Source organism: Dromiciops gliroides, chromosome X (genome assembly GCF_019393635.1).
Source record: "Dromiciops gliroides isolate mDroGli1 chromosome X, mDroGli1.pri, whole genome shotgun sequence".
Lineage (NCBI taxonomy): Eukaryota > Metazoa > Chordata > Mammalia > Microbiotheria > Microbiotheriidae > Dromiciops > Dromiciops gliroides.
Genome location: NC_057867.1, coordinates 12,834,824 through 12,857,079, shown reverse-complemented (window position 1 = coordinate 12,857,079; position 22,256 = coordinate 12,834,824). Strand labels below are relative to the sequence as shown.

The window sequence follows — 22,256 nt, the reverse complement described above, 5'->3', positions numbered from 1 at the left end:
AACATATCTTTTTCCCAGTGGTACATGGCACCTACACAAAAACTGACCACATATTAGGACATAAAAACCTTGTAGTCAAATTTAGAAAGGCAGAAATTATAAACACATCCTTTTCAGATCATGATGCAATAAAAATTATGTGTAATAAAGGGCCATGGTAAGATAGACCAAAAATTAATTGGAAACTAAATAATCTCATCCCAAAGAATGAATAGGTCAAACAACAAATCATAGAAATGATCGATAAGTTCATTAAAGAAAATGACAATAATGAGACAACATACCAAAACTTATGGGATTTATCCAAAGCAGTTTTAGGAGAAATTTTATATCTCTCAATGCCTACATGAATAAAATAGAGAAAGAGAAGATCAATGAATTGGGCATGCAACTAAAAAAAACTAGAAAAAGACGAGTTAAAAATATCCAGTTAAATACGAAATTTTTTAATTTTTAAATCAAAGGAGAGATGAAAAAAATGGAAAGTAAGAAAATGATAGAATTAATCAATAAAACTAAGTGTTAGTTTTATGAAAAAAACAGTCAAGTACATAAAAGTTCGGTTAATATGATTTATAAAAAGAAAGGAGAAAACCAAATTACCAGTATGAAAAATGAAAAGAATGAATGTACCACCAATGGAGAGGAAATTAAAGCAATAATTAGGAGTTATTTTGCCCAATTGTATGCCAATAAATTTGACAATCTAAATGAAATGGATTACTATATATATAATATTACATATAAAGTTTATATATATGTAAAAATTGCCCAGATTAACAGGAGAGGAAATAAAATACTTAAGCCCATTTTAGAAATAAAGGAAATTTACTAGTCATCAATTAACTCCCTAAGAAAAAAGTCTCCAGGTCCAGATGAATTTACAATTGAATTCTACCAAACACTTAAAGAATAATTAATTTTAATGGTATATAAACTATTTGGAAAAATAGGTGAAGAAGAAATCCTACTAAATTCCTTTCATGAGACAAATATGGCACTGATACCTAAACCAACAAGAGACAAAACAGAGAAAGAAAATTATAAACCAATTTCCCTAATGAATATTGATGCAAAATTCTAAATAAAATATTAGCAAAGAGATTACAGGAATTTATCATCAGGATAATACACTATGGGATTTATATCAGGAATGCAGGGATAGTTCAATATTAGGAAAACTATCAACATAATCAACTACATTAATAACAAAACTAACCAAACTCATATGATGATCTCAATAGATGCAAGGAAAGTTTTTTTCCCCACAAAACACAGCACCCACAGCACTAGAGAACATAGGAATAAATGGAGCTTTCCTTTAAAAGATAAGCAGTATTTATCTAAAACCATCAGCAAGCATTATATGTAATAGGTATAAGTTAGAAGATTTCTCAATAAAATTAGGGGTGAAACAAGGTTGCCCATTATCACCATTATTATTATATATTGTACTAGAAATGTTGGCTTTAGCAATAAAAGAAAAAGAAATTGAAGGAATTAGAATAGACAAGAAGGAAATAAAATTATAGCTCTGTAGATGATATGATGGTATACTTAGAAAATCTTAAAGAATCAATTAAAAAACTACTTGAAACAATGAACAACTTTAGCGAAGCTGCAGCATATAAAATAAACCTACATAAATCATTAGCATTTCTATATATGACCAAAAAAGCCCAGCAGCAAGAGGAAGAAAGAGAAAATCCATTTAAAATAACTGTAGATAATATAAAATATTTAGGAGTCTACCTGCCAAGGCAAACCCAGGAACTATATGAACACAATTACAAAACACTTTTCACACAAATAAAATCAGATCTAAAGAAATGGAAAATATAAATTGCTCATGGGTAGGCTGAACTAATATAACAAAAACCACAATTTACTTAATTAAATTTACTTATTCAGTGCCATACCTATCAAAAGGTAAAGAAGAGCAAGGAAACTAATGAAAAAATGCCAAAGAAGGTGGCCTAGTTATATAAGATCTAAAACTATATTATAAAGCAGCAATCATCAAAACTATTTGGTATTGGGTAAGAAATAGAATGGCAGAACAGTGGAATAGGTTAGACACACAAATCACTGAAAAAAATGAATATAGCAATCTGATAAACCCAGGAACTTCTGGGATAAGAACTCACTATTTGACAAAAACCGCTGGCAAAACAAGATTAGTATGGCAGAAACCAAGCATAGACCAACATCTTATATCATACAGTAAAGTCAAAATGGGTACATGGTTTAAATAGCATAGGTAAATTAGAAAAGTAAGGATTAGTTTACCTGTCAGACTGATCCACGGAGAGGGGAAGAATTTGTGACCAAAGATGAGACAGAGAACATTAGAAAATGCAAATATGATCATTTTCATTACATTAAATTAAAAAACAAAGTTTTTGCACAAACTAAACCAATGAAGCCAAGGAAAGAAGAAAGCTAGGAAATAATTTTTTACAGCCAGTGCTTCTTATAAAAACCACATTTTTCAAATATATGGAGAACTGAATAAAATTTTTAATACTGCAAGTCATTCCCCAATTGAGAAATGGTCAGAGGATATGAAAACAATTTTCAAATGAAGAAATTAAAGCTATCTATAACCACATGAAAAAATGTTCTCAATCACTATTGATTAGAGAAATGCAAATTAAAACTACTCTAAGGTACCACCTATTACATATCAGATTGGCTAATATGACAGAAAAGGGAAATGATAAATGTTGGAGAAGATGTGGGAAAATTGGAACACTAATGTTACAATCCAACCATTTCGGAGTGCAATTTGGAACTATGCCCAAAAGGCTATAAAACTGTGCATACCCTTTGACCCCTCAATAGTACTATTCTATCTATATCCCAAAGAGATTATAAAAAAGGGAAAAGGCCCCACATATTTGTAGCTTCTCTTTTTGTGGTGGCAAAGAATTGGATACTGAGGGGATGTCCATCAACTAGGGAATGGCTGAACAAGTTGTGGTATATGAATTTAATGGAATACTACTGTGCTGTAAGAAATGATGAGCAGGCAGATTTCAGAAAAAAAAAAACAACAACATGGAAAGACATGAACTAATTCTGAGTAAAGTGAGTAGAACCAAGAGAATACTGCACATAGTAACAGCAACATTGTATGATGATCAACTGTGATAGACTCAGCTCTTCTCGGCAATACAATGGTTTAAGACAATTCCAAAAGGTTCATAATGGAAAATGCTCTCCACATTCAGAAAAAGAAGTATGGAGTCTGAATGCAGAACAAAGCAGACTATTTTTTACTTTTTCTGTTGTTATTTCTTCTTTCTTGTGTTTTTTTCCTTTTATTCTGATTCTTCTCTCACAACATGACTAATGTGGAAATATGATCAGCATGACTGTAAAGTATACATCAGATTGCTTGCTGGCTTTGGGCGGGGGAAGGAAGGGAGGGAGGGAGAAAAATTTTGAACTCAAAATCTTATAAAAATGAATGTTGAAAACTATCTTTACATATAATTGTAAAAAATTAAAATATTTCTTAAAAGTGGTGCTCAATAATTGCTTTCTTCATTGATTTATTAACACAGAATTGTTTTGAGGATAAAATATGAATATGAGTAAAGTGCATTAAATAGCATCTGCTATTCTTAAGGGTTGTGGGTCTTTTACACAGGCTATATTCTTTTTTTCCAGTAATCATTTGTGTCTAGATGGAATCTTCTGACTAGACTGTAAGCTTTTGGATGGCAGGTGGTGTCTCTGATTTCCTCTTTGCATTTTCTCCAGTAGGCCAACACAGATCTCTATTGTTGCTTTAAAAAATTATTTCTTAAATTGACACATCTGTGAATCTTAAACAATATTCTCAAAAGGAGGATTAATATGCACAGAAAAGGACTTTTGTCAACATCTATTAAAGTTAAATATCTTTATATGAATTCCATGAAGCAGAATCAACACATTTCTACAAGACTAGTAAATCCCTCGATTTGTCCAAGGGTTGGATTGTAACTGCCCAAATCAATGACTAATTCACGATGGTCTACCTATGATGTTTTCTCATCAGCTTTTGTGTAGGGAAGACCAAACTTGAGATTTCTTTGGTGTAGAGAATGCATAGTGAGGAAATCCCCACTCTCAATACATCACTGCTGGAAATGTTCTATAACTTGGATTTGTTGAGTTTCTCTGAGGCCTGAAAGTGCAAAGGGATTTGCCCAAGGTTACAGAGCTAGAATGTGTCAGAGACAAGACTGAAACCCTGGTTTTCCTGACTCCATGGTTATCCCTCTGTCCATGAGACCAGAAATATTGTCCTTGATAACTATGCTTCAGAATATTCATGAAGATATGAACCATCAGAAGACTTAGACAAACAGTGGAATTTTGCTTTTACTTGCATTCATTCAATTCATAAATGTGCCAATGATGTTTCTGTAATTGTTCTTGGAACTTGGAATATGAAGATAAACATGAAATAGTCCCTGTCATTAGGGAGCTTTCATTCTACTGGGGGTACTTATAGGTATACAAACATATTTATCAATTTAATGGATATCTGCAGTATGTTCCGGAAACAAGGGATTGCTGAGACAGATGCCAGTCTGGTGTTTCCCCTAAGAGAAGCTCCCCCTTCCATAGTGCTCTATAGTTCATTGATAATTGCCACACAATAAACCTGTAAGGTAAGTGATACAAGTACTTTTATACTCATGTTATAGATAAGGGAACTAAGGCTAAGAGATGTCCCATGTGTGCTCAGAGTTACTCAGCTGCTAAAGTAAAAAATAAAGATTCAACCCCAGCCTCAATATTCAAAGTTCAGCACCACTATGAATTAGAAATAAACCTTACTTGGGTCCCTGCAAGTTTAATGGAGGGCCAATTAACACCTAAATATTGTCTTACTCCAAGGTTTATGGTTGAAGAGATATAAGGAACAGACATATAGTTCATGTCATTATATACATACATACAAACACACACTTATCTATATTTATATATTTATAGCTATCTCTACACACATAGACACTGACACACAAACACATATATGTCCATCTATAAATACACACACACACACAGACACACACACACACACACACACACACACACACAACCTTATCTGGATGGTAAGCTTCCAAGAGAGTTTTGTTTTGCATGGTACCTAAAATACTGCCATGTATGCTGGCAGAGATGGTGAAAACAATTTCATAAAGGCAGATGAAATTCTCTTGTTGCATGTTAACTTTGCAGCTTATAGTTAAGAAAGGAGCCTGGTCAGGTGATGTTAACATTTTAATTTCAACATCATAAACTTCAGGTATGGAGAAGGGACTTTAACAAAGATGATTCAACATTCAACAGCACCAGGACAAAGTAATTTAAAGATAGCTAACCTGAATGATGATCAATGGGGTCAATGTGGTCAAATCAAGGAATCCAGTACTGCCTAACTCTGGCTTGATTTGTAAAATGGCTTGGCTATTTGAGGTTGGTAAGGAATAAGAAGTTTAAAACTTTCCTCACTCAGGCAATCTATCAGCTGCCCAAGCCTTCTCCTCATCAGTCAGGCTTGTTGGCCTTTGACTTTGACCAATCTTGGTGACACTGTTATCAATGATACTTCAGAAACATCTGCTCCAGAGCTGTTGCTTACTGCCATGGCAGACAGCAAATCTAATGGCACAAACAAGGAGTGACAGAAGCCCCATTAAAGTGCAGCAATGCTAAGAAATACAATCTGAGCTCTATGTACTCTCCATTTGAGTCAAACTAGCCTGCTAGCTATTCTTTAATACACAACATGCTATTTCTTCCCTCCATATCTTTGCCTGGATTGTCCCCTGGATTTAAATACTCTTCTTCCTTATCTCTCTCATATGAGATCTCTAGTTTCTCTAAAAGCATAGATTGGGTTGAATTCCAGACATGATGGATGGCATGATCCTGATTACTTTGGCTATGTCTGTGTGTGTAGTTTTTTGTTTTTTTGTTTGTTTTTTTGTTTTTAGTGAGGCAATTGGGGTTAAGTGACTTGCCCAGGGTCACACAGCTAGTAAGTGTTAAGTGTCTGAGGCTGGATTTGAACTCAGGTACTCCTGACTCCAGGGCCGGTGCTCTATCCACTGCGCCACCTAGCTGCCCCATGTGTGTGTAGTTTTAAATGCACTTATTTTGTATATGCTGTTTTATTCTAGTAGAAGGGAAACTCCCTAAGGGTAAGGGTTATTTTATTTCTGTATTTGTATCAACAGAGCCAAACATCATTCCAGGAACATATTTGCTACTTCATACATGTTTGCTGAACTGAATTTGTAGAATTGCTATTGCTAACTGAGACAGCATTGCCAGCCACTTTGCAATGACTTGGCATAGTTCAATTAATGAACTACTATGTGTTCTTATAATTTCCTTGGTATTTACATTCTTGTTGAAAGAAAAATAATCTAATGAAAGACTCCTAGCCATTCCAACCCAGTGATTTCTGTTCATTTATGACATAAAGTAAAATTAAGCAATTTAATTTATAGTAATTTAAAGTAAAATTCAGGTCCCTTTGTGAAACAAGCTGGAGGTTATTCCTATCTGTCTTGGATCAATCAATTGGTATTTATTAAGTATCTACTATGTGCAAGGCACTGTGATAAATGCTGGGAAAACCAAGACAAAAATGAAACAGTCCTTCCTCTCAAGGAGCATACATTCTATAGGGGAAGATAACATAAACATATGTAAATACATACAGATTAAATACAAAAGCAATACAAGGCAATAAGGACACTGGCAGGGGGATCATGTACAAGATGAGTCTTAAGGTTGAGTCTTGATGGCAGTGGAGGATTTTATGAGGTAAAGTTGAGGAAGGAATGGGAGACAGTGGAAAGTTTTGGTGATGATGGGAGATGACATTATATGGGAGGGAGAAAAAGGATAGTTTGTATGGATTTCAGAATAAGGGAAGAGGAGTAATGAACAGTCAAAATCTGCAAATAGGGACTGATATCAGGTTGCAAAGAACTTTAACAGCCCAATTGAGGAGTTTATATTTTATCCTAGAATCATTAAGAAGTCAATGGAGTTTATTGAATAGGAGGGTGATATGGTAAGGACTGAACTTAAAAAAATACTCTGGCAATTGTATGAAGGATGGATTGGGGAGGGGAGAGACTTGAAGCTGGAATATCAATTAGGAGGACATCAAAGTAGTCCAGGTGATGAAGTCCTGAATTAAGGTGGAGGCAAGCCAAAGATAAGAGAGCCCATAGGGTCCGGGATGAGTGCCCAGGTAACCTGAGGGAGACAACGTCTGCATGAGCTCTAGATCCCATATTTTTCATTAGGGAGTCTAAACAGAGGACATGTGGGAATGATCCTTTTATCTCCTAGTGGTATTAAAAGAAGAATGGAAAGGGATGAGGAAGAATACATCAGTGGGGAAAATTAGACAGGATGCAGAATATTATCTCACATAATTGAGATATACAAACAAGGAGGAAGGGGTAGGGGAAGAAGCTGACATGACCCTTACTCTCATGTGAACTGGTCAAAGGAAGGAAGAATATACAATAGAATCTGAGAGAAGGAATAACACCTTTATAAAATGGCTTCTCTGAAAATAACTCAACAAAGAGGATCAATTTTTTTTTTCAGCTGACACCCATTCATTTCACAGCTCTGCCACCAGGCTCAATAGTCCAATTTTCCCTGGTCAAATTCCCTGAAAATGGGACTTTATTTCAGGAATCTCCTGTTCATTTTCAATAAATCTTGAAAAATCCATATATGTGTATGTGTATGTCTATGTCTATGTGTGTGTATGTGTGTGTAGTATAAAAGGGCAGGTATCTTTCTAGGAAACTGAAGAGCAAAGAGATCAACTTTTAAAAAATCAGAAACATCTGGATAAAGAAGCAAGTAGAGTGTGTTAAATTATCTGTTAATAGAAAGGAACTGGGAGGAGAAGCTGAAGAAAGAGTAGACCTGGGGCAACTAGGTGGCGCAGTGGATAGAGCACTGGCCCTGGAGTCAGGAGGACCTGAGTTCAAATCCATCCTTGGACAATTGACACTTACTAGCTGTGTGACCCCGGGCAAGTCACTTAACCCCAATTGCCTCACCAAAAAAAAAGAAAGAAAGAGTAGACCTTTTCTTGGAAATTCCCTCCATCTTTAAAGTGGTAGATACAATCAAAAGCTTCATCCCAAGTCTCTTGATATGCCTGTAGAGCTAACTGCCTCTTCTCTGCCCCAGCTCAGTCCTCCATTCACTGACTGCTTCCATGCCACTGATTCTTTCCAGTTTAGCTGTTAAGGTCCCCACTCCTCCTTCTTTGCTGCCCAACACTGGGAATCCTAGGGTTCTGGACTGGCTTCCTATTTTATACAACATTCCAAAGGACACACTCAATGTGTGGTTTCATTTCATTTCATTCCATGACTTCCAACCTCCAATTTGGTCAAGGACTTTTCACATCTAGTTAAAATGCTTTTTATTGATTAATTCACTACAGATGTTTAGGGCTTGTTCATACATAGTTTACCTCTCATTGATTCAATTGAGCAGTGTGGTCTCTCTAATTATTGAAGTAGGGATATGGGACACACTTCTTATCTATAGATGACCAAAGTGAGATCTGGAAAGAACATGATTTGAGGTCATAAAATTAGCTGGTGGCAGACCTAGGAACTGAAGCCAGGGTCTTTGATTCCAAGTTCAATACTTTTTCCTTAGTTTTCCCTGAGAAAAAAAATGCATATAGGAATGAGGCACTGAATTTGATTCTATCTCATATTTTACAATCTACACTGCAATGCTCTTTCTACCTCTTTCAGACTGCTTGGCTACTGGCTTCTATGCCATGATTCTGAAATGGAAAACTCACATGGAGTTTCCCCTATCTGAGCAAATGATTCTCCCTCATTTTCCCTTATTTGAACTACAAATGGCTTTTTGAAGCCTGGAGGACGCTGCATCAGCAATCAAAGGAATGGTTGTGTTGGAAAGCACACCATGTAAAGTACGGCACTGAGTAAAAGTGAGCACTCAGCAAGCCCATCCCTGCTATTGTGTGTCCCACTTGGGCACGACAGACACAGATATGATTCCGGTGCTTGTGCTCGCGGCTCTTTTCCCGGTATTAGACAATATGTCGCATTATCTCTTTGGGGGCTCTGGTAGGACTAGCACATTTGCATTTGCAAAGACATAGAAAAGCTCTGGGTTTAAGCTGGTACCTCGGGAAATACCTTTCTTACTCACCCTCGATCTGTGTCTCTACTTGAGGACTATATTGCTCTAAATGTTGGTTCCAGAAATCCACAGCCACCTAAATGGGCTGCATTAAACCACCATCTCCCCACACACTTTTTAATAGAAAGAGAAGGTACCCATGATTTGCCTGCAGGTTTTATGGGAATTTGTGGTCATATCAGCACTTTCATTTAAACAAGTGGTTTAAAAAAGAAAAAGGACAGAAAGAAAGAAAGAAATGGGGAGTGAACATTATAAGCAAGTCAGCAGTTGGTAAGGAGATAAAAGGGGGGGAAACACCCTGGACTGGCTCGGCTCTTTCTTTTGTGAGGCCATTTGCCTCCTCCCTCTCTCCCTCCCTCCCTCCCTGTCTCTGTCTCTCTGTCTCTGTCTCTGTCTCTGTCTCTGTCTCTCTGTCTCTCTCTCTCTCGTTATCAGTTTAAGAATTCTATATGTTTTTGATAAGGGTCTAATTCCAAGGTCACAACGAAGAGATTTCTGACTGCCCAGACAGCTGCTAGAGCACCTGTATGTGGCACTCTCTGGCTTGCCAGTCAAAATAAATGTTCTAGGGTTTCAGCAGTATGAAGGCCCTAGCAAGCTGTTTGTCTCTTTCACGTCATTTAGTTAAAAAGGAAGCCAGGGGCAGCTAGGTGGCACAGTGGATAGAGCACCGGCCCTGGAGTCAGGAGTACTTGAGTTCAAATCTGGCCTCAGACACTTAACACTTACTAGCTGTGTGACCCTGGGCAAGTCACTTAACCCCAATTGCCTCACTAAAAACAAAAAAATAAAAAGGAAGCCAATTTCAAAGTGGGGCATTGTCAAAACTGGTCAGGGGGCTGTCTGGGAACAATACTTTCTGATGAGGTTGCATCTTTTTCATACTGTGCCCCTGACCTTACCCCAAGGCTTTTGCCTTGGCAAATCCTACCTTTTTAGCATGAAGTACAATGCTCTGTTAAACAGGCACGTTCAGTGGATACAAAGAGAATGTCAGTGGGCTGCTGTCCAAGTGTAGGGCTTTTTTTTTAAAGTATATAATCAGATTCATAACTTGAATGGGTTGGACAGTATCTGAGAAACTGACTTGTGTTTTCAATGACCCCCAAAAGCTCCCTGCCTGAAACAGAATCCTATTTTTTAAAAATAGCAATATCCTTCGAGTGGGGTTACATGGCTACAAATCATATAACATCTCAATCTATGAAAGATCAAAACTGTGGGCCAGCCAAAGCTCCATGGAGAAATGATGGAGAGTATAAATAGGCTGCAACAGTGACACTGAAGACTTTTGCCTCTCGTTGGGGGTATTGCCACGTGCACATATTTGATTGGGCTGCCCTCCTAGTGAAAAAAGCAGAATGTGAAATTCAAGAATATTTTTGAAATTAGAACAACATTCATTTATTAAGGTCCTATAATCAAAGGAAACCCTCTTAAATAGCCTTGGGAAGAGAAGTTCACACAGTAGCAAAATTTCTCACATGCTGATTGTCTTTCCTTTCTCTGAGAATTGCTTTATTGTAGCAATAATTCACAAATAGAAAAACACAAACCTCAAGTCATCTACATGAAGTAGCCAGGGCACATATTATTATATCCATTTTACTAATAAGGAACCTGAGGATGAGAAAGGTTAAACCTAATAGTCCATAGTCAGTAAACAGCAGAGTTGGGATTCCAGATGGTCTTCCAGCTCCAGTGTTCCTTCCGCTATATCATAAATACCCATTTTTTGTCTTTAGCCAAAACATGTATACAAGTCCTTATGGAAAGATTCTGATCTGCATTGGTGGAGTGAGTTTCCTCACCTGGGACTTTGCAACAGTAGCTACTATTAGCAGAGGTCTAGTACTCATCCCTATTCGCACACAATATTCACACGCCTGTATATCACATGTCTATAGTTCAATTCTTCAAGGACCTATGACTTTGTCCATGTGGACAATTCCTCTTTGACTTGGTAGATGGCCCTCCAGTGTTCTTGCAGCCAAAATAAACAAAAACCCAAACCAATCAACTCTGAGGTTAGCCTACTTATGAGCCTCCCCAATGCGAGCTAGGTCACTTCCTGGATGATGGACATACACGCATACATCCTGGATCGCTCTATGTTTCTAAAAATATGACTTTTTCTGAAATCAAAGTACATGGTCAACTTCCCTTCTTATTCTCCATGAGCAATATGTGTTTCCCATTTTAGGGATGAAGAAATGAAAACACTAGAATATACGTTTGCCTGGATTCACAAAGTAAGTCAATGAAGAATCCAAAATAAGACCTCAGGTCTCTGGAAACTGGGCCTAGTGTTCTGTGCAGTAGATGAGGCTGATCCCACCATCTCTCTTGTGAGAACATGACACATTAGTGATAGCTTATCCATAAGAATGATTGAATGAGGGGCAGCTAGGTGACGCAGTGGATAAGGTACCGGCCCTGGATTCAGGAGGGCCTTAGTTCAAATACAGTCTCAGACACTTGACACATTCTAGCTGTGTGATCCTGGACAAGTCATTTAACCCTCATTACACCCCCACCCACACAAAAAAGAATGATTGAATGAATAGAATAGCCTAGAGCACATTGTTAGCTATGTCCACTACCTTATAGAAGGGTAAAAGCATCATTTATAAACTGGACTATGCCAGCAGATGCTTAGGAACATGAGGATATCATTTCAAATGTGATTTTTAAAAAATCTTGGGCTATACTATTCAAAAGAAAATCCAGAATTCTGTCCAGTAACAAAGATAGAGGTCATAAGTAATTAATTTATCATTAAGCGGTATATGTGAAGTCACTGTTATATAGATTCATAACTAGAATGAGGAAGCAAGGACTTTGCTGTAGTGTGTCAAATTTGAAGGGTGCTAAAAGAACTCACCATTCTTTAGCATCACAGAAACAATAGTGCTTAGAAGCTAGTCAGAAAGAATAACTAAAATAGGAAGCTACTTCAAGGAAGGCTGGATTGAATGCCTTCCCTCTTTCAGCTTGCTTCCTCTATTTCAACTGAGGGTATGTTTCAACCCAAGCAGTTTATGGTAATTTCCCAGGAACAAAAAGTTTGAATTATAGCACTTCTGTGTATTATTATGATTATGATTGTAATTCTTACACGTCACAGAGACTTGACATAGCTGAATCCTATACCAGACAATTTATAAGACCTGTTTCCATACAGGATTCACACACTATGAAGTGGTCAGAAAAATCTTCTGCTAATAAGTGAGCCAGGAGCCAAAGGAAAACCCATGGTCTATGCTCATGTCTCTTAGGTTTAATGTCTTTGCTAAACCAAAAAAGTATCAGCCAATTGGCCAATGTGATTAAGCAAGAAAATGACATTGATGATAGGTGGGTGGTGTGGGGAGAGAAACCAGTGTTAATTTTTGTTTTGTTTTGTTTTTTTGTTTTTTTTTGCAGGCAATGGGGGTTAAGTAACTTGCCCAGGGTCACACAGCTAGTAAGTGTCAAGTGTCTGAGGCCGGATTTGAACTCAGGTACTCCTGAATCCAGGGCCGGTGCTTTAACCACTGCGCCATCTAGCTGCCCCTATTTTTAAAAACCACCACAACAACATTCATGAGTCAGAGACCCAGGACTTCTGATCCCTGGCCATAGCTTCAATAATTTTGCTTCAGAAGTAAGATGACTGATTCAGATGCAGTATCAAAATATCAAGGCCAACACAATCATTTCAAACATTACCTCTGTATTACCTCTAACTCAATATGCAGAGAACACTTACCCTCTGACATTTCCGAGTAATAAATCAACACCATCTGTCCCTAGGCTCTCCCTCTTCTCTCCTCCCTCCACTCTGTTCAAGGGCATCCATCATGTTCCTTCCATTAGTGCCCGCCATAAAGCTGTGTTGTTCTGACACCTGCATATCAGCCAAAGTTATACTCCCGGGGTGCCAAAAGAACTTATCATATTGTCATGATCGCCAGCCCCCTCTTTCCATTGAAGAGCTCTTTGGATCACTTGAGAAAAATGGTCCAACATAAATTTAAGTTATCATTATTGGTCACATTTTTCCTTGAGAAGAAACCGGTGTCAGCTTCTGTTCTAGTGTGATTGGACAGTGATTTCCAGCCAAGGCTGCTGGGTATGACACAGCACTGGAAGAGGAAATTCTCTTCAAATATTCCAGCTGACTCCAGATCTCTAGGCCCGGTGATTATTATGCCATTCAGCTTGCTTCTTCTTAGGTCCTAGCTCTAAGACTATTTGCTGCTCAACTTTGATTCATAGGGACAGTTTTACATGGAGGTGCAAGAGAAAGCCCCCTGTGTGGTACAATTTGCCTAGAAACAAGGTCCTTCTCAGTCAAAATTTCTACCCTCCCCCCGAACTGAGCTTGCCTGAAACTATAGCCTTAATCACTATTCTGGAGTAAGTCACTGAAGGCACTTGCTGAGACACTTGTTACCTAGAAAAGGCAACACATTAATCTACTATAAACCAAAAATATCTAAGCTCAAATTAGTATAGCAGATAAATAAGATAATGGAGTATAGGAAGGGGAAAGATGGGGTATCAGGAAATATCCAGGTCACAGGATACTTCTCCAGAGAAGTGATTTGGGTGGGACAGGTACAGTTTGGTACCCTGAACAGCATGGTGGTCCTATGTACCTGGTGAGGAAAGGAAGGAAGGAAGGAGAAATACAGAAAAGGGGGGTAGGGGTGTTCCTGTACCTACTTCTAAGATTTTTTGCCCCTTACTCAAATATAAGGAGGCCTTCCTCTATGTGTCCACAGCTCTAAGTTGTGTGTCTGTGTGGGGGAGGAGGTCAATGAATACTTGTTTAAGTGAATTAAAGTGATATGAATTACTATTTTTGTTTTATCTTCTCTTCCCTCCAAAAACATTTACATTGAATGAAATGAACATCACAGATAGGTTTCTCTGAAATATTAATTCCTAAAAATTCTAGAAATCTTTCAGATGTTTATGGTGCTGGCATCGGCTAAGCTGTGTATGACCAGGCCAGACTATTCACTCATCCCTCTATTCTTGGCTGCTTGGCTTCCTGCAGGAGCAGTCCCTTCTAGCCACAGGTTCTGGGACCAATCCTGACCCCGTGGCAACTGCTCATTGGCTCATGATTGATAGACACTTTTATTTTTTTCCTTTTTTAAAAAAATAGTATTTATTTTTTTCCAATTACATGTTGAAACAATTTTAAATATTCATTTAAAATTTTTTGAGTTCCATATTTTTCTCCTTCCTTATTCCCCAGAATGGTAAGAAAATTGATATAGGTTATATATGTGTAATCATGTAAAACATATTTCCATAATAATCATGTTGTGAAAGAAGAAACAGGGGGCTAGAGCCAAGATGGCAGAAGAAAGGCTGTGACTCTCCCAACTCCGGAAAACCTGTCCACATACCTCCAAAAATAATGCGATCAGACAACTCTTGGAGCAGCATAACCCACATAAGAACAGAGTGAGACTGTTTTCCAGCCAAAGATGGCTTAATTAGGTGACTGGGATCAACTGCTGTTCAGACTAATAGAGGAGCACAGCATGCAGAGCAGGACCAACCACCAACAGCCAGCTCCCCCGGAGACTCAGAATCTTCAGCTGCTTCTTCTGAAGTTTGGCTCAAAGACTGGGGAGGACATCCTGTGGTTGGGGGGAATAGCTGTGGTCTCTGCTGGAATTGGGGCAGGGCACCCATGTTCTGAATCAACAGGCAAAGGTGAGGGACAGCCACCCAGTGGGGGAGGGGCACAGACATAACAAGCTTCCTAAGATAGAGAATCAGATCTCAACCAGACTTCTGTTTCCAGCTCAAAGAAAAAGCAGGTTGTGGTTACTCACAGGCCAGGCAGGCTGAGAAAAAGCACCCTGGGCCAAGCTGCAGCTTGGAAGTGTGTCCTGGAAGCAACGCCACACTTTAAGAAGGAGTTAAAATCCAAGAAATAGGGGATCAAGATGAGTAAGCAGAAAAAAAAAGCAGACCATTGAAAGCTGTTTTGGGGGCAAGTTAGACCAGAATACATATACCCTTAGAAGAAGATAATAACAAAGTTAAAGCTCCTGCACCCAAAGCCTCCAAAAATAATATGAATTGGTCTCAGACCTTGGAAGCACTTAAAAGGGGCTCTGAAGAGAAAGTAGGAGAGATAGAAGGAAGATTTAGAGAGGTGGAGGGAAGAATGGAAAGAGAAATGAGAATGATGCAGGAAAGTCATGAGAAAAAAGTCAACAGCTTGAAAAGCCAAATGAAAAAGGAGATGCAAAAGCTCTCTGAAGAAAATAATTGCCTGAGAATTAGAATTGAACAAATGGAAGCTAGTGACTTTGTGAGAAACCAAGACACAGTAAAACAAATCCAATTGAATAAAAAATAGAGGGCAATATGAAATATCTCCTTGGAAAAACAGCTGACCTGGAAAATCGATCCAGGAGAGATAATTTGAAAATCACTGGACTACCTGAAAACCATGAACAAAATAAGACATCATCTTCCAAGAAATTGTCAGAGAAAACTGCCCTGATATTCTAGAATCAGAAGGTAAAATAGAAATTGAAAGAATCTGCTGATCACCTCCTGAAAGAGATCCCAAAAGGAAAACTCCCAGGAATATTATAGCCAAATTCCAGAGCTCTCAGGTCAAGGAGAAAAAAAAAAGCAAAAGCAGCTAGAAATAAGGATTTCAAATACTGTGGAGCCATAGCCAGGATGGCACAAGATCTAGCAGCATCTACATTAAAGGACAGGAGGACATATAATATTATATTCCTGAGGGCAAAGGAAATGGAACTACAACCTAAAATCACTTATCTAGCAAAACTTAGCATAATCTTTCAGGGGAAAATGGGAATTCAATGAAAAAGAGGATTTTCAGGCATTTGTGATGAAAAGACCTGAACAAAATTTTTAAAAATTGACTTTCTAATACAAGACCCTAGAGAAGCATAAAAAGGTAAACAGGAAAAATAAATAATGAGGGACATTAAAAGCATAAACTGTTTACATTCTTACATGAGAAGATAATACTTCCAACTCATAAGAACTTTATCAGTATTAGGGCAGCTGAAAAGAATATACTTAGAGGGCACAGGTGTGAACTGAATATGAAGGGATGACATATGGTAAAGCATTTAACCTTGTTTTTTGTAGGGCAGGCAGGGTGGGGTGGCTTATGTCTAGGGACTGGATTTAGGCTCAGGCCTCCTGGGTCCAGAGCTGGTGCTTTGTCCACTGTGCCACCTATCTGACCCATGATGACATCTTCAAAATAATGTTAAGGGGTAAGAGGAATGCACTGGGAAATAGGGAAAGGGAGAGGTGGAAGGGTGTAAAGTAGCTCACATAAAAGAAATAAGGAAAAGCTTATGGAGTGGAGGGGAAGATGGAGAAGAAGCAGGGAGTGAGTGAACCTTACTTTTATCAGAATTGGCTCAAAGAGGGAATAACATAAACACTCAAGTAGGTATATAGTAATATATTTTGCCCTTAGGGAAAGTGGGAGGGGAAGGGGAAAAGTGGGGGAGAGGTGAAGGAAGGGAGGGAAAATTGGGAGAGGGGGCAGTAAAAAGCAAAACACTTTTGAGGAGGGATAGGGTGAAAGAAGACAGAAAATAGAGTAAAAATCAAGTGGAGGGAATAGGATGGAGGGCAATACAGTTAGCAATAGTAATTGAAAGAAATGATGAGCAGGATGCTATCAGAAGGATGTATGAAAAATGCAACCCATCAAGAGAGGAAAAACTGATGGTACCTGAATACAGATTGAAGTATAATTTTATTTGTTAGTTCCTCTTCCTAAAGTTATTCTATTTTCCATCACAACTTGAGTAATGTGAAGATGCTTGGCATAAATGCACATGTATGACTTATACTGAATTGCTTGATTCCATAGGGAGGGTTGAGGAGGGAGGGAAGAAGAAAATTTAGAACACAAAGTTTAAAAAAAATCAATGTGAAGAAACAATGAGCAGGTTGATTTCAAAGAAACCTGGAAGGATTTACATGAACTGATGCTGAGTGAGATGAACAGAACCAGGAGAACATTGTACACAGTATCAACAACATTGTGTGTTGGTCAACTGTGATAGACTTGACTCTTCTCAGCAATACAGTGGTCCAAGATAGATCCAAAGGAATCATGATGGAAAATGCTCTCCAAATCCAGAAAAAAAAGAACTGGAATCTAGATGCAGATGGAACCATACTATTTTGACTTTTTTTGTTTTCCTTTTATGAGGTTTTTCCCTTTTGCTCTGATTCTTATTTAAAAGCATTACTAATGCAGAAATATGTTTAATGTGATTATAAATATATAACCTATATCCGATTGCTTTCCATATTGGGGATGGGGAAGAGAGGGGAGGGAGGAAGATTTGAAATTATAAATCTTATAGAAACAAATGTTGAAAACTATCTCTACATGTAACTAGAAAGTAATAAAATACTATATTAAACTGAAAAAAAAGAAAGAAGAAACAGACCAAAAGGAAACACACACACACACACACACACACAAAGATAAAGAAAGTGAAAATAGTGTGCTTTGATCTGCATTCAGACTCTATCAGTTCTTTCTCTGGATGTGGATATAATTTTACATCATGAATCCTTTGTATTGCTGAGAATAGCTAAGTCATTCACAGTTGATCATCACACTCTAGGTTATATTCTCTTCACTCAGCATCAATTTATGTAAGTGTTTCCAGGTTCTGTTCTATTTGCATAAGTTCATGTAAATACTGTTATAAAAATCTTGTTGAACTCCTGCTTTGGTCAAAACACTGTGGATAGATTAAAAAATAAAAATAAGGCACTTACTGCCCAAATGAATCTTACAATATGGTTTTGGAGATGACTAATCATATTAAATGTTAGATAACAATAAGAGATTTAAATAACCATTCAAGACAACAACAAACTGGATGCCATAAGGTTATACATGCTTAATTATGAAATGGTGGACTTTACCTGAAGGGAATCATGCAATCTAAATAAATTCCTACTATAAAAGGAATCCTGGAACTGATCTCCCAGGGCCTCTTTTATATATTTTTCTCAAGCTGTCTTCTCTAATGTTATCTACTTTTCTTTCCATTCCTCCCTCCTTATACTGGGCCTGCTACTTCTAAATTACCCTATCTCAACAACCTGTCCCTTGGAGTTTACACTCTCTCCTGTGCCTTGCTACTGACACGCTGGTCACTGCTCTACCTTTTTTTTAAACATTATGTTCCAATTTCTATTCCTCCCTCCTTCTCCATCCCCCAATCCCATAAACTCAAGCAATTCAATATAAGTTACACGTGAGTAGTCATGCAAAACATCTCCACATTAGCCAGGTTGCGAAAGAAAACAGATAAAAACAAAACTTCAGATTAAGAAACTATCAAAAAATATGCTTCAATCTGTTTCCAGATACCATAAGTTCTTTCTCTGTAGATGGATTACAATTTTCATAAGTCCTTTAGAGTTATATTGAATCATTGCATTGCTGAAAATAAGCAGGTCTTTCACAGCAGATCACCTTACACTATTGCTGTTCTTTTGTATACAGTACCTTTCACTCTGCTTCAGTTCATATAGGTCTTTCCAGGTTTTTCTGCCAGCATCCTGTTCATCATAACTTTTAAATAGTACCTTAAACTTGACAAAGAATTTTCTTCACAATAGCCCAGAAAAGTAAGTAGCATACATTTTGCCATTATAATCAATCATCATAACTGTTTCCCTCCATCCTATTCCTTTCACATTATATTTCCTCTATTTTCTATCTTCTTTTACTGTATTCCTCCTCAAAAGTGTTTTGCTTCTGACTGCCCCCTCCCCTGCTCTGCCCTCCCTTCTTTCACCCTTCCCTCCTTAACCCTTTCCCTTCCTACTTTCCTGCAGGGTTATATAGATTACTCCACCCAATTGGTTGTCTATGTTATTCCCTCCTTGAGCCATCTCTGATGAGATTAAGGTCTTTGAGCTAATTCTGATGTGTGTAAGGCTCCTTCACTTCCACACACCTCCCTCATTTTTCCCCACTCCATTTGCCCTTTCCTGCTTCTTTCATGTGAGATTTCACCCCATTCTGCCACTCCTCTATCCCCTCCCCCAGTGTATTCCTCTCCCCACTCAATTTTACCCCAAAGAAGTCATCATGGGGCAGCTAGGTGACACAGTGGACAAAGCACCTGCCCTGGACTCAGGAGGACCAGAGCCCAAATCCAGACTTGGACACAAGACACTCATCAACTCTGACCGCCCCATTACCACCCCCCCCCAAAAAAGAAAGAGAAGTAAAAAAAATGCTTTACAGGTATCATCCCTTCATAATCAATTCCCACATGTGCCCTCTGTCTAAATTTATTCCTATCATCTATCCTAATACTCAAAAGCCTCTAACGGTTTAGACATATCATCTTCCCATGTAGGAATGTAAACAGTTTAAGCTTTTGACATCTCTCATGATTTCTTTTCCTGTTTATCTTTTTATGCTTCTCTAGGGTCTTGCATTTTAAAGTCAAATTTTCTATTCAGTTCAGGTCTTTTCATCACAAATACATAAAAGTCCTCTTTCATCAAAGTCCCATTTTTTCCCCCTGAAAGATCATACTACGTTTTGCTGGGTAGGTGATTCTTGGTTCTTAACCCAATTTCTTTGCCCTCCTGAATATCATATTCCATGCCCTCTGATCCTTTAATGTAGAAGCTGCTAGATCCTGTGCCATCCTGACCATGGCTCCAAAGTATTTGAACTGCTTCTTTCTGGCTGCTTGTAATATCTTCTCCTTGACCTGAGAGCTCTGGAATTTGGCTATAATATTACTGGGAGTTTTCCTTTTGGGATCTCTTTCAGGAAGCGATCAGCAGATTCTTTCAATTTCTATTTTACCTTCTGCTTCTAGAATATCAGGGAAATTTTCCCTGACAATTTCTTGGAAGATGATGTTTAAGCTCTTTCCTTGATCATGGTTTTCAGGTAGTCCAATGATTTTCAAATTATCTCTCCTGGATCTATTTTCTAGGTCAGCAGATTTTCTAAGAAGATAGTTCACATTGCCCTCTATTTTTTATTCATTTGGATTTGCTTTATTGTGTCTTGGTTTCTCACAAAGTCACTAGCTTCCATTTGTTCAATCCTAATTCTTAAGCAATTATTTTCTCCAGAGAGCTTTTATATCTCCTTTCCTATTTGGCTTTTCAAGCTGTTGACTCTTTTTTTTTTTCATATCTTTTCTGCATCACCCTCTTTTCTCTTTCCCCTTTTTCCTCTACCTCTCTAACTTTATCTTCAAAGTCCTTTTTGAGTGCCTCTATGGCCTGAGACCAATTCATATTTTTCTTGGAAGCTTTAGATGTAGCGGCCCTGACATTGCTATCCTCTTTTGAGGGTGCACCTCAATCTTCCTTGTCACTAAAGAAGCTTTCTATGGTTTGCAACTTTCTCTGCCTGCTCATCCTGCCCATCTTTCACTTGACTTTTAACTCCTTCTTAGTGTGGGGTCCTGCTTCTAGGATATACTGTCCCAAGCTTCAGGGGGTCCCAGGTGTCATGATTTAATGAGGGGCCATTTCTTCACTCACCTGGCCCTTTCTCTGGTCTGTAGATAACCCCAGGCCAACTTTCCAATCAACCAAGCAGCAAAACTTTGTACCATGGTTGCTGGATCCAATCAGCCTGTACCCCTCCCACACCTGGGCTGCCACCTCTCAAGGCTTCTTTCCTGGTTCCCTGCTGGGTTAGGACATATGAATCTCCTCTTATCTCCTGCATTCACCCCCATAGACTCTCCTGCTGGCCAGCTGTTCAGCCCTCTCATCAGACGGTGAGTTTAGTTATAGAAGATGCTGGCATTGCAGCTGATTTGGAGGCTCAGGGGGGTAAGTTTCTCTGATGCGGCCTGCCTGGGGCTGGATCTTTGTCAGCTTGATCACGGGGATTGTCTCTAATCCCAGCCTGGCTTCCCCTTCTGCCAAACTTCCAAGGTGTCTTTGACTGGAAAATAATCTCAGCCTGTCTTTTTGTGGGTTCTGCTACTCCAGGAGACTTGTTTTCTGGATGTGTTTGAAGTTTTTTGTTTTTGGAGTTAATTTGATCGATAGCCTCTTGCTGCTGACCTTGTTTTAATTTCCAGACCTTATCACAGAGTCAAAGATCCTCATGACTACAAGGGAAGTTAGAGGGTTTCTCATCCAAACCAAACCTGACCAAAAACTTACTCTGTACAATTTAGCCACTTCATCTTTTCCTTGAATCCCGTGAGGGAGGGAGAAATCTGCTCCTTTATAAGTTACTTCTACTGCTGGCTATTTCTCTTTTTTGGACAGCTCTATTTCAATGGCTTTGAGCGACCAAGAGGGAACCCTTAAAAATTAGCACATGGAACTGTCTGAGCATGAGATTTCTTACTAATATAGAACAGTTAGGACACAATCCTTGGACACAAGGAGAAGACAACATGACCTCCCTAGTAACCACAATACCTGCCTTGTTGCCTAGATGCCAGTGACTAGACTCATGCTTTGTCAATTTTCTCTGTGAATGGGCTCTTGCCTCAGACCTTTGTCTTAATGACTGGATTTCCTGTATGGTACCCCAGCGGCTAGATGTCTTTCCAACCATAAGCAGTTTCATCACGCAAACAGGAATTTAACATAAATCCAACAAATGACAGAATTGTCATTGTCTGACTTACCTGGGCTTGAAAAAATGATATTCACATTTTGCCTCTCTTGTTGCCTTTAGGCTATGCTGCTGTTGCTGTTGTTCAGTCATTTTTTGGCTCTGTCTCACTCTTTGTGACCCCATTTGGGGTTTTCCTGGCAAAGATCCTGGAGTAGTTTGCCATTTCATTCTCTAACTCATTTGACAGATGAGAAAACTGAGGCAAACAGGGCAAAATGACTTGTTTAGGGTCAGATAGCTAGGAAGTATCTGAGTCCATATTTGAACTCAAGAAGAGGGTTCCTGACTTCCAGGCCTGGCACTCTATCCACTTTGCCAACTAGCTACTCATGGCAATGGTGCTATCATATAT

General features: G+C 38.5%; 1 pseudogene; it reads right to left on the bottom strand.

Moving 5' to 3' along the window:
* Nucleotides 1-21,994, bottom strand: part of LOC122733871 — a 72,489-nt pseudogene extending 50,495 nt beyond the window's left edge.
* Nucleotides 21,995-22,256: the final 262 nt, after the last annotated feature.